At 39.6% G+C, this 13690-nt stretch overlaps 1 protein-coding gene across 1 annotated transcript in view; it reads right to left on the bottom strand.

The window, feature by feature from the left end:
* Positions 1 to 13690, bottom strand: part of Jarid2 (jumonji and AT-rich interaction domain containing 2) — a 188284-nt gene that overhangs the window by 88914 nt on the left and 85680 nt on the right. The window lies entirely within an intron of this gene.

Below are 13690 nucleotides of genomic sequence, written 5' to 3'. Positions count from 1 at the left end.
ATGCTCCTCCTCCAGCCCCTCCCTCCCTGTCCTTCCTGCAATTCCAGCCACCATGGGAGCTTCATTACTTATGAAGTGACCCAGTGGGCAGGCAGGAGCTACAGCAAGCACAGCACACCCCTCCCCCAGTCCTGCCTAGGCACCTCCCCATAGCCCATAAATTGCTCTAATCTAATCAAGCTGAAGCTGTTTTCCCTCATTGTTTCTTAAAGATCTTTCACAAAACAGGCTCTGTAGCCTGGCAGCTGCTGAGAGGGGTGAAAAAGGCATGCATCCAACTGGCCTCCAAAAACTGTACTGCATGTCTCTTTTTTGATTTTCAAAGTCAATTTCTTTAAAGCTTTTGAACTTCGTCTGGCAATGGTGATGTGCAAAACACATGCTTTACACTACACACATGCTTCTCTTTATGTCCTTTAGGGAAACTAAAGATGGTGGCTGAGCCCATGAGCTCCACTGGGGTACTGAAAGTTCTACAAGATTTTTATCAGGGCACTGCAAAAACCCATCCTACTACTTCAAATCTTTCCAGGCTCTTAAAACACAAGCACTAACTTAATTGAAACCTTTACAAAAGTTAAAGGAATATACTAGATTTTCCTGGGGCATGATGTCATCTGTCTAGCCGTTATTATGGTCATTTCTTAGGTCACCATGCCAGAAAAACATGAATGCAACAGTCCTGAGGAAGAAGGAAACAATCTTCTCTAAAGCCTATGTGATATTCACCACTTTTAAATGACAATTATAGATAGAGTCTCATAGAAAAATGGTCTGGTGCAATCTCACTATTTTATAAATAAAAGCTGTGGCCTAGGCTAGGTTGGTTTCCAACCATACTCCAAGTCACTATGTTTCCTTAGAGAGGAGTTCTGTGTCATTATGGGTCAAGTATATATTAACATACAAGGACAGCGTCTAAGACACAGAGGAGATTCTCTACAAGATTTCCTACCAGAGACCCACAAAACTCTTTCCCATGCAAAATGTTCTTGCGATGCTGAGCAAGTGTTTGGCATGTGTCCCTTTTGCAGCATAAATCGCACACAGTCAACTAAGGACATTTAAATATCTTCTCTTCCCCACCCACTTTCCTTTTGCAGGATTAATCTAGGGTCCTCAATAATGAAGAGCAGCCAGAGCAGGGACCAGGGAAGAAGATAGGCAAGATAGTTTGATGAACACCAATTCTGGGAAAGTGAGGTGAAAAGGAGAATCTGAAACATATACAGGTGGAGAGAAATCATATATAAATTCTAGTTTCTCTTAACACCTCCTGCCTGCTTTGAGAAGGCCTTTTCCAATCACCACTGGTTATGTCCTCTTCGCAGAAGCTACAATAAACCAGGTGTTTGTTTGTCATCTATCTTCTGCTGCAAGTTAATCCCACTTCTGTTGCAAATTAATCCCCTCTCTATTTGTGAACACGAGTAGGTTTCCTGCTGTTTAGATGAAGTGCTGACCTATTGTCTTGAGCTTGACATTTTATTTTTAGAGGTAAGTTCCAATCTTAGCTCAAGTATTACCAGCCCGCCTTTCTCTCACTTTTATAAATGAATTATGATACTGGATAGTAGATGAATTCCAGTTATCTCTCTACTTATCTTGACATCCTTGTTCAGAGGCACTGGAAATAATTTTCAGTGTGTTCCCACAACCATGGTGTAATTCCTCTGTGGCTCTTGCAGAAAACAAGCATTAGTTTTTTCATGGATACATATCTAGGAGCAGAATTAGTGGAAATCCTTAGATACAAAAAAGGTTCAATTTATAAGTCGAATGAAAGCACACTGGTTCCCCAAGCAGGCGCCAGCCCTACACAGGTATACATACTGTCACAGTAGTCTCTGTCTACAGGAAGACACCAGAAAGCAAAGCACTGCACTCCGAATACTACTTCTGAAGTGGTGATACATTCTAGAAGGACCTTATATCAAAGCAATTCTATGCAGCAATCAAGGTACATGGCTGCCATCTACCTAATTATTGCCTAAACCTCAGGACATTTTTGTCTCTTCCATAAGCAATAATAGCTAACATCTCATTACCACCAAGTTTGGAAAACTTCAACAAATTCTTTAGGTGCATTTGGCTTCTTAAAAAATAACCAGAACAAATTCCAACTTACACAATATCTTGTCTCTTAAGAGAAAAATCATTGTATAGCTTACTCCATTTTAAAAAGCTAAAACTGTACTATCTAATTAAATTAAAGACCTGAATAACCAACCTGAAAAGTAAGGGTATGGTGGTTTACAACTGAGAAGACTAACACAAAAAAACTCCACAAGTTCATGGCAAGTTTAGGTTAATACAGTGAGTTCCAAGCTACCTTCACCACATAATTTAAAAACTGGTCCTAAACAGGCAAACGAGAATAATCATTCAGCCCATATTGAGATCCAATTGTAAAGAGAAAAAGGCAAGACTGAGAGTTGTAGCGCATCAAAGAAAGGTTCATTCACAACCCCAAGCTGCACAGACACATGCTATGTTAACAGTTGAGTTTTGTGCAATTACTCCCCACAATGCAAGAAAATCCATACCAGAGAGAGAGAGAGAGAGAGAGAGAGAGAGAGAGAGAGAGAGAGAGAGAGAGAGAATGGGCTGCCATGTGGGTTAACTGACAGATTATGAGGCTATGGAGCCTGGAATTTTTCAGAAAAGAAATGTGGGCTCTTAATGAGCAGACTGTATGGGGCTATGGAAAACCGCCAATCCATAGCCATACATTCCACGCCTATGGATTCAACCAGTGACAGATTTAAGAAAAAGGAATTGAGGACAAAAATTTACATCTGGTTTTAAGAAATGACTGAGCAGCCTGGGCTGCGTTTTCAGAGGACCCATGACCAATCACCAGAGCCCAAAAATCAACTCACAACTTGAATCCAATCCCTCTTCTGGCTTCCTCAGGTACTGAACATACATGATACAAAGACATCATCATTAATGCCCTGGCAATGCTTAAGCATACATGAACAGCCCACTTATAGTGGTTCTTCAGTTTCCTATCCTGGGGAGTCCTACATGCTGTGTTATTGTCATACCCAAGGTTCCAGTCTTTATGCAGTCTATCCGGCAGGGTTTTTTTGGTGGGGGGAGGGGGTGCCTTCCCTTCACCTTATCCCTCCAAGCAGTGCTGTCTTCAGGTATCTGCATGCATGCAGACAAATCGCCCATATACAAAATAAAAATAATAAATCTTAGAAAGATATCTGCATCTGTAATAGTGCTCCTTTCCTAAACAAGACAGCATGGCTATTTTTACAAGATTGCTCTATGTTCTAGAAAACCTAATCCAGAAATGCTCTGCACAGACTACCTAGTATTCATTAGGGATTTCACTATATTGCCCAGACTGGACTAAACTGACAATTATTCTGGTTTGCACAAGACAATGACTGACTCTACAGCTTCTTCACAAAAGAAATGGGGTTTCCATGATCTTTGGTATCTACAGGACTCCCACAACAGTTAAAGGATGCTTATACCAACCTAAAAAGTCTTCTGGTTCTGTGGCCAAATTTCATTACATTGATCCTGTAAGCAGGGTGTGATTTTAAAAATGGGAGGGGGGTGTTTACCCACTGGGCTAATATTTTACTTTTAAACCTATTATTAAAGGGGAGATACTATGGCAATTGTATATTAAGTATTACTTGTTGAGGTTCTTATGTAACTGAAATTTAATACATTGGCTCTATACCAAGTAGAACTGGGTATACACACTAGTCTGGCTTGGAAGTCTTCCAACTGGACATGAAAATTCCTAAAATGCCAAAAAGCGTTGCACTGTGTAATGTGTGCAGTTGCCCTGTTAACATCAGCCCACACTATACAATTACAAAGTAAGGCCAATAACTGTAATAACTCAGAAGAGTGACCCATGTTGGATGGCAAATTTAGTCAAACTACCTTGTTTGCAATGATAAAACAGGGCTACAATTAAACTAGAAAAAAAAAACAAAAACACCTCAGAAAAGGTAACACTTAGGGAGAATTCACCCATGCACATGCACCCACACAGGAGCAAACAAGGAATGACAGACAGCCTCTGTATAAAAACATAACTGTCTCAAAGAAACAACTTCATCTTTCTCCAGAAGAGAAGAGGAAACACAAGATAAAATATTTGGTGGAGAACCCATTCCTACTTCATGGATGCGAAACACCCAGTATGCTATAAAATCACCAGTCTTTAGCAATGCACAAACAGTACTCTGTGAACTGGCTACTCAACTGTCCTCTGTCAGTGAGTGCAGAGGCAGAAAAGTGTGATTGACAGAAGGATGCTCCTTCAGGAGGAAGCAGCACTGAAAGCATCCTGATTAAGATTGGAAGGAAACCATCCCAATAAACAAATTTTGGATAAGGAGTGGGTGGGATTGACTGAATGATTTGTGTGTGTGGGGGGGGGGGGGGGAGGGTGCTCTATCTGCATGTTTGCCTGTATGAAGAGTACACTGGATGCAAGCATAGATAGTTGTGAGACACCATGTGGTTGCTTGGAATTGAACTTAGGACCTCTGGAAGAACAGCCAATTTTCTTAATCACTGAGCCATCTCTCTAGCCCTGGGAGACAGGTATTGGGGGGAGGGAGGGTGTTTGCTGTTTTGTTCTGGAAATCTTTTTGTAGATCAGGCTGACCTAGAATTCACAGAGATCTACCTGCCTCTGCCTCCCAGGTTCTGGGATTAAAGGCATGCGCCACCACTGCCCAGCTCAGAGACTGATTTTTAAATTATTTATTAAACCTATTTGCAAAGGGCTAAATGAAATATAAAGAATAAGAAGCCATACCAAGTTAAAGATGGTGGTGATCAATCTTTTGAGAATCCTTTGAACATACTATAAACACAGTGTAAGCCAAATTCACTCATAAATATAAGGGAGGGGTACTGTTGAAGGAAAAAGAAATAACCTAAGACGTACTGAACATGAAAGTGTCACTGGAAAATTGCTACAGAAAGGTGACTACTGAAGAGTATTGATTCTCTCACACACAGCTAGTGTGACTCTAAACTAATAAAACATTTTAAGAAACTGCCTGGCAAAATGGTTCAGTGGATGAAAACACTTGCAATGCAAGACAGCCAGAATCGACGGTGGAGAGAGAAAATGAACTAAGGAAAGCTGTTCTCTGAACTTCACACATGAGTACATATTTGCAGGTATTCAAACCACAAATGCACAATTACACACAATTATAAAATGTTTTTTGTAAAACGGATTCCAACAAGTCAATGCCAAAGTCCAATAATGTCATATCTAGAAGTTAATAAATGAGGTTAATAAAAAATGAGAAAGCAACAATTTATTTGCAGAATTAGCAGTTTGTTACTATTTCTAGTGTCTATGGCATACATAATACCTTCTCCTGTTTGGGTCCCCATTGTGACTTCTGAGACCTTCCTTTCTTTTCTCTCAAACCACATCAAGATGGCTTCCAAAACAATTCTGAATGAAAACCATTCTTTAGGTAACTGACTTCGCAACAGCCCTGGTCTTTTGATGTGGGATTTCATTGGTAAATAAAGAAACTGCCTTAGCCCATCTGATAGGGCAGAATTTAGATAGGCGGAGTAGACAGAACAGAATGCTGGGAGGAAGAGGAAGTGAGGTAATGGCCATGCCTCTCCTCTCTGGAGCAGACAGGATGGATGTAGGCTAGAATCTTCCCGGTAAGCGCACTTTGGGGTGCTACACATATTAATAGAAATGGGTAATCAAGATGTAAGAATTAGCCAGTAAGAAGCTAGAGCTAATGGGCCAGGCAGTGTTTAAAAGAATACAGTTTCCGTGTAATTATTTAGGGTGTAAAGCTAGCCGGTGGCCAGGAGCCGGGCGGCGGAACACAGCCCACAGCTCCTACTACAGTCTTTAATCTTAGAAATCACCCACCAGTCATAGATCAAGTACCACTTGAATCAAAGCAGATTGGCACTCAAATTTTGCTACCTATAGCACACAGGATTATGGGCATTAACATACCATTGTTTTTTCCCCCCACAGAGACTTCAGAAAACCTCGCATGCTTTCATCTATGTTACATAGAAACATACAAAAGTCTCCTGGCCCAACAATATATTGTAGAACCAAAGAGAAGACAGATGATATGCTATAAACACTAAAGCAATTCTCTGCTACACCCAATATGATAATGCCACTATATGGTAGGTGCATGTGCTTTTTTGTCTCTGTGTATATATGTTCATTTATGACATGTGCCTGGTGTCCTTGGAGGTCAGAGGATAACATCAGAACCCCAGTAAGTCAAATTATAGGCAGTTGAAAGCAGGGATTTGGGTGCCAGGATCCAAACCTGGGTCATCTTATCTGCAAAAACAGGTTCTCTTAAACACTGAGCAATGCCTCCAGACACACAAAATCCAAAATCCCTTACGAAGCTCAAAAAGACCCAGCATTTAAAGTACTTTGGATTTCATATTGGTGGTGTTTAGCCAGAAAAGTCTCCAAAATATTCCAAAATCCAAAAACACTTCTGATCCTGATAACTTCCGGTAAAGTATACCTAATGCATAATCAGTTACTAATACAATGAAAATTAAGGTCCAATGTCAATGTTAGTTTAACACATTCAAAAAAATTCAATATTGCCTAAGATGGCTAGAATCCAGGAATTCCAGCATAATATGACTTGACAGATTGTAATGTGCATGGCTACAAAATATACCCTCTTAAGTTCAAAATAGGTATTAAGATTTCCCTTCCATGGTTTCATACATGTCAGTTGGACATTCTCCATAGTTCCTTTCTCATGCAGTAAGGGCCAGTTCAAAGTCAGTCTGTGTTCAACCACTACCACCCCAGGCCGCTCACAGTTCTTAGGGGCAAACAACTGTACACAGTGGTGGGAGCATCTGCTGATTCACATGACCTGTGGGACACTTCTTCCTTAACCATGCCATTTAGGATAGCCTGGTAGGAGAAACCAAAGGTAGCTGATCTTAGAATAGATTCCTGATTTCAAGATGCTGACATCCAGATTCTTGGAATATTGCATACCTAGTTCCATTTCCAATTTCCAAGTGGTCTGCTTCGTGGTGCAGCTACGGTTTTATGAAGGTCAATCCTCTCTGAATATGTTCTTTCTACTAGATAACAAAGTATTCAAATGAATTCTCATTAATCCTTAGAACTTCACTCTTGCCGGGCATTGCTGGCACACACCTTTAATCACAGCAGAGGCAAGCAAACAGGGATTTCTCCTTGTGTATTCTTTGAAGGTGGGCTAGAACAATCTTTCAGAGGATTGAAATATAATTCTCCTAATCTAGGCTGGCATTGGGTGAATGTCCAGCCACTAACTACACTCTGCCTCTAAATGGTCTGTACTCATGGTTCCAGGGCCATGAACATAGCCAGCTTCATCTGTACCTGTTTTTGACACATACATAGAATTATAAAAAAGGCTTCTTAACCAAAAACAGCTCAAGATAAGAGCAGACTACCCTCCAACCATATAGCTAAGCTTCACTAATTTGCACAGGGAGGTTAAAACCTAGAATTATCAGCATCTGTTCTCTATTACCAACAGCAGCCACTTGATGGCAATCTTAACCTGCTCCCTTGGAAGTCTTCCATAAAAGGAGACCTTGGGAAGGACAGTGGAACAGTTAAGGGCTGCACACTAAGTAACTCAGGGGCTGGAAAGGCATCTCCACTGGATTACAAGAAACGGACAGAGAAAAGTGATGGAGTATCGCTTTACAGTAAAGTATGCAGCTTTGTATGCAAACAAATGTTATTTTTAAAAACAAAATTTGTTTTCAACAACATTTTGTTCAATCCATATTTTCTTTCACATGGTATGTGTCTTATACATCTCAGGACACAAGAAAGTATACTAGAACTTTCTGTTTTGTGCTTCTTTGTTTTTGTTTACAAGTGAAAAAAGCCAGATAACCTGAAAGTTTGTTTTATACACACACACACACACCCCTCCAGATGACTGACTGCATTTATCTGTCAATACAATTACAAGATATCAAAGCAAAGAAATATGGTCACATTAGCAAATACTTAACCACCCACTTCCTGAGGTACTTTTCCTAGTAACAAATTCACCTATCTCCTTCAAAGCTGGGAAAAGTCTTAAAGATACTAGAAAGAAGAACAAAAAAAGGGTAAAAGGAAGCACTAAAGGATGAGCAATGACATGAGAGATAATCAAAGAGGAAAGGAGACTAGGAAGGCTCATGGGCACAAGGAGAGATGAAGGTCAGCAGGATGGTTGGGAGAGGAGGGGAGTAAACACTAAAACTGTGTTTGAAAATACAATCAGATATTTGATAACTTGTATGCTTAATGATTTTTAATTTACAAAAAGAAATTACTTTGAAAACAAGAGTTGTTTTATAAATTCTTATTGTGGGAATCTTTATGGAGGATTCATAAATTGTTTCTATTTATCTAAGTGCTAAATAAAATAAATAGGAGGCTTAACTCTGAAAGACTGGTTTTGAATTACGGCACTACCGGGCTCTAGTTGGATAACCAAACTGCTACTTCATTCTTAGGATATAGTCCCGTCGTCCCGTCCCGTCCCGTCCCGCCCCCCCCCCCCCCCCCCCGCCACAAAAGTTTGTTCTGATGACTGAATGAAAAACCAAAGATTTCTAACACTCACTGTGAAATATGAAGATCAGTTTAGTTATTACAATTCCTGCCCACTGCAAGAGTCTAAAGAATGAAATCCAACTTACATTAAGTCTACTCAAAATTATTTTGCTGGCCAAAGGGCTTGCAGATCTGAGATGACATTTATAGGAGGCAAATGAAATTCAAATACAGCTAATAGCTCCCCTCTCTTCCTGTGTAATTATGTGTACTCGTTATTTGTGTAGCATGTTATTATTTAAATGTCCCTAATTTTATCCCCAGCAGGCCAAGAGCCTTCAAGAATGGCCAAGGTCCCAGCCTCTGCAAACTCTTTAGAAAACCTTTGTCATTTTATTACATCAAGGGAAAGGGGCATTATCAACATCATGAAGAATAAAAGGCTCAAAATCAGCAGATCTTAAAGCTGCCTCAGCCCTCCTAGTACAGCAAAGACCTTCAATGATGATGTCTAAGTCATGCATTTAATCCACAACACTGTTCAAAGTTATCCTGTACTTGCTTTAACAAGGCAAAAGCTTTTAGTCCTTGTCACTTTGGTTGAACCAAAGCAAGACGGATAGTTGGTGTACAATCTCAGAAATTGGGGTTCAACCTGAAGATTCAAAAAGCAAAATAGCCAGCCACTAGCTCTCATCTCAACCACAGTCTGAAATGGTGAACCTGCCTCCAGGAACGAGTCTGTCGAACAGTCTTCTCCCATCTTATAATTGTCTTTTATGACTGGGATTAAAGACATGCACATCCTTGTTTCTATGGCAAATGAGAGTGGCTACTAGGATTAAAGGTGTGTGTTATCACTACCTGGTCTTTAAGGCTGACCAGTGAGGCTGATTTACTCTCTGATCTTCAGGCAAGCTTTATTTATTTAAATACAATTGAAATGCCACTACATTTCCACTTTTTGTCTAAAATAAAAAAGACTATAACTAATATAAGAAAAACTACAGTAAGTAAAATAATTATATACAATATATACAGAAAATAAACACATCAACAATACCTAGTCCACTTGCATATGACAAATTCAGAGATAATAATCCATATCTATTCTATCTTGATGAGTCCAAAGTCTTATACCTAATTTACTTTCTCTCATAACCTGGATTACCAAACAAATCTAACTTTTGATATCTCTCAAACTTATATCCTTTTACATTTCTATTTCTTTTCTGAGTTTCATGAACACAGGAGACAATAACTATAACTATCTGGTCTTCAAGTCTCTCAGAGACCCAAGAAGGAAATAATATTAACTGAGTAAGGGAGAAGTGCAAATAAACAACTTCCAAAAACTGTGAGTAATGCCAGAAACAGACGGCTGCCTGGACAGTCGCCCAAGGTTCTACAGGGCCGGGGCATGCATCTTCAGTCTACAGGCCTATCATGTCTGACAGACGTCCAAGGGAAGCATGATATTTTATATTCTGCTTGTCTAATTAGGACAGCATACTGTCAGGAGTCGAGGCAGGAGCATTTTCTTGCCCAGTGGCTTACGTTTATCACAAAGAAAGTAAGCTCCATATGGAGTTTCTTTGATGCTCATTATCTTCTCTGAAGTAGAATGGTGTTGCCAGGAGCATACATGTCTCATTGTCCTAAAATAGGAGCCTAAGTTATTAAAACATCTAAAATGCCATATTCCATAGATCTCTGAAGTGTACAAAGATAAACTGTCTATATAAAATATCCTTCTTTGACCATGAAAACATACCTATTGTGGCTACAAGTTCAATTTTACTAGGTGATTAACTACTAACCTCTATTTCCTTACTATCCTAAACAGTTCGTAATAATTATTACGGACTAGAAATTTGCATTGCATTATTAAATGAGATACATAGGTACAATTATCTTGAACAAGAGTAGAAATCTATGTACAGTATGTTTTTTAAAAATTAATCACAAATTCGTATCAATATGCAAAATTTGTAAACAATATACTAAAGTTCAATCAAATGTAAACATTTAAAGCTAATAGTTGCTTTTTAATCTACCTTTTCATCTTTTATCTATATCCTCCCTTTTTCTTTTCATAATAGATTCAATAATCTGCCCTTATCCCTATCAATGATACAATGATTCACTGAAAATCCAAAAACCACCCACATCACCTCTTGGAATGTGGGCACTGTATTCTTAAATTTACTTCCTGCTATCTGGGGATGACACTATCTTTAGGGAATCCTGAAAGAATAATTTGCGTTAACTGTCAAGTTCTGGAGAGATACTTGTGTCATTAGTCCATGCACCATGAGAAAGCGCAGGGCTTGTCTCAAGTCCCGACTAGAATAGTCTGTGAGGCTGGGTCATCTCAGCTAGCAATCTTGAAATTGTTCTGAGCAGTTTGTAGTCCAAATCCAATCTCTAAGGGGTGCTATCATCTTAACGGTGTCATATGAAACAGGTGGAATCGTTGTTGTGGGGCCCCATCTTCTTCCTGGAGACTTCAAAGATTACTGTAGGAAAATATATTGTTCATTTATATCAAAATGAACAAAGTTTGAATTTCAATGGAAATATACTGTAGTAGCACAGTGATGAAAATAGGTATGGGAAGAAGTAAAATCTTTGAAAGCAGAATTTTGATAACTTTAGTTTCTAGATTCTATCTTCCCTCTGTCCCACACCAGGTGGCTCTTGATAGAGACAGAAACTCTGAAATGGTCTTTTCCCCTCCCCACACAATGTGTTTTGATTTAGAGAAGGATAGCCACTGTCCAACTCCAAAGCCAGCTTTAATTTTTAAGTGAGTCTTAACTATATATGTTTAGGTAATGACATTTTACCCTCCCGAGGATATTAGTACCATAAGTCAGATTTCTCTTAAACTTGGTGATTCTTTGTGAATAGCTACCTTTTCTTCTTTAGGCATGTAGAGGCCCAAGGTCTCTTTTCAAAGACGGGTATTTTCGTGCAAAGCAGAGCAGAGCCCTATCCCAAGTCTTATGAGGTTTCCTTACAACCTGTAGTATGTATTGTCATCTCTATGAATGAGCTGTCATTTCTCTTTCTCAAGATGTTTCTCTTTTTCAAACTAAATCTTTATTAATTTTGATGGTATCCATAGCTTTTCTTCTCCTGTGGAAACAAGGCTCCCTCATGCCAGCATGTCACTGATGTAGCAGAAGTTGTGTCTTTAGAGAAATGTCATTAGAGAAAAACTATGTCAATTACATCCCACTGTGAATGTGAAAATAGCATTGTTTTAGGTTTTTTAATTGACTTTTCCTAAGAAATTCCTGCAGCAGAAAACAATAGTCTGGAAACATCTCTGTTTAAAAATGACAAGAGGAAAGACTAAAGCATGCTATACTCAACATGATAATTTCAAAAATTTCGTGTAACTTCATATGTTCTGTGTTGCAAATTGTCTTCTGAAAGCAAGGTTACTTTAACTATATATAACTCCAATTCTGCTACTGTGAAATAAATGCCTATGTGACTCAAAACATGTTCCACATGTAAATTCAAAAGGCAATTTTACTCAGCCTAAAGATGAGGTGTCAGAATGTTAAAAGCATGTAATGGCAGAAGACCTCCAAGATATAAGGTATGCACACAGAAACAGAGGTGATAGGTGGATCCAGGAAACTCTGCCCTCCAGACACAAGATATAAATAAAGAACTAACAGAGACAGTACTGTGGTAACACTCATAATACATGCACAAGTTCTCAAGACATACAAGGTCCCCTCACTGTAAGGGGGAAGTAGACATTTTATCTACCCCCAAGTAAGAAGTTAACTGCAACTGATGTGGTGGGGGAGGTGACAGTCAGTTTCCTCGACTGGAATACCACTGACTATTCTGGCCACACTCCGAGGTAGGCCCCTTGCCCATGAGTAGTTGGTCAAAACAAAAACTGTCTCGATGGATTATTGTGAACTTGTATTTTCTTAAAATAGTCTTTCCACCTCCCCTTCTCCCATAGCCACCTGAGCCTTGAGGGGAAAGGTTTGATGAAAACATCCCATTTTTGGACTGAGTGCACATCCATACCTTTTAGCTTCGAGATATTTTGTCGTTTCATGCCTTTTTTTTTCTTATTGCCTTTTTTAACTTGCGGGGGGGGGGTGGATTTGTTTGTTTGAAAACACAGGAAGAGTAAAAGAACTAAGTTGGAAGTGGGTAGGTAGGGAGGATCTGAAACTGGGGAAGGGAGAAAAAAAATGACCAAAATAATTTTTTCGGTTAAAAAAGAGTATAGGGGAAGAGAGCCCTATCTCTGGACATATGATGTCAGCTCCTGGTAAAGGGCCCTCTATAATGGACAATCTTAAAATTTATGGCCACCATATACATTTTCATAATAATAAAAAACAAAACAAAAAAACCAAATGAGTGTACATATCTACACACGTGAGCAGGTGCCTACAAAAGTAAGAAGAGGGAGTGGGGGCCCTAGAGCTGGAGGTATGAGCAGCTGTGAAATGGAGCCAAGCTTTAGTCCTCTGACACAGCAATCTCCGCTGTCCATCAATTACATCTGTGGATTCCTTGCTTCATCACCACACCGCCATCAACCTATTCCATGACTTCACAGGACCTAAGCAAGGAAGTGTTTCTATGGGTAGGCTGTGGAGCAACAGCCTACTATGACAAGTATTTTGGCTTAGATGTGCTATGGCCCCCATAGGCTTTCTGAACACAGGTTCTCAGCTAGTAATGGTGCTGTTTTGAAAGGTTGTGGAAGGAAGAGGATGGGGTTTCTCTGGAGGAGGACACTGAGGTTCCATAGCCTGGCTATAATTCTTGTAACAATGTATAGTGAGAGGGGGCTGCTTGTTGGTTTCCAGCTGTTTAGCCCCAAAATAATCACACAGAATATGTATTAATTAAATCACTGCTTGGTCCATTAGCTCTAGCTTCTTATTGGTTAACTCTTACATATAAATTTAACCCATTTCTAGTAATCTGTGTATCACCATGTGGCTGTGGCTGACCAGTTCTGGCATCTTTCTCTGACGGCACCTCCATGCCTTCCCTCTGACCCTGCCCTTCTTCCTCATTCAGCCTAGCTTTCCCTATCTATGTTCTGCCTTG

This window comes from Chionomys nivalis, chromosome 13 (genome assembly GCF_950005125.1).
Source record: "Chionomys nivalis chromosome 13, mChiNiv1.1, whole genome shotgun sequence".
Classification (NCBI taxonomy): domain Eukaryota; kingdom Metazoa; phylum Chordata; class Mammalia; order Rodentia; family Cricetidae; genus Chionomys; species Chionomys nivalis.
The sequence above is the reverse complement of the archived record's forward strand: the minus strand, read 5'-3'. Positions and strand labels throughout refer to the sequence as shown.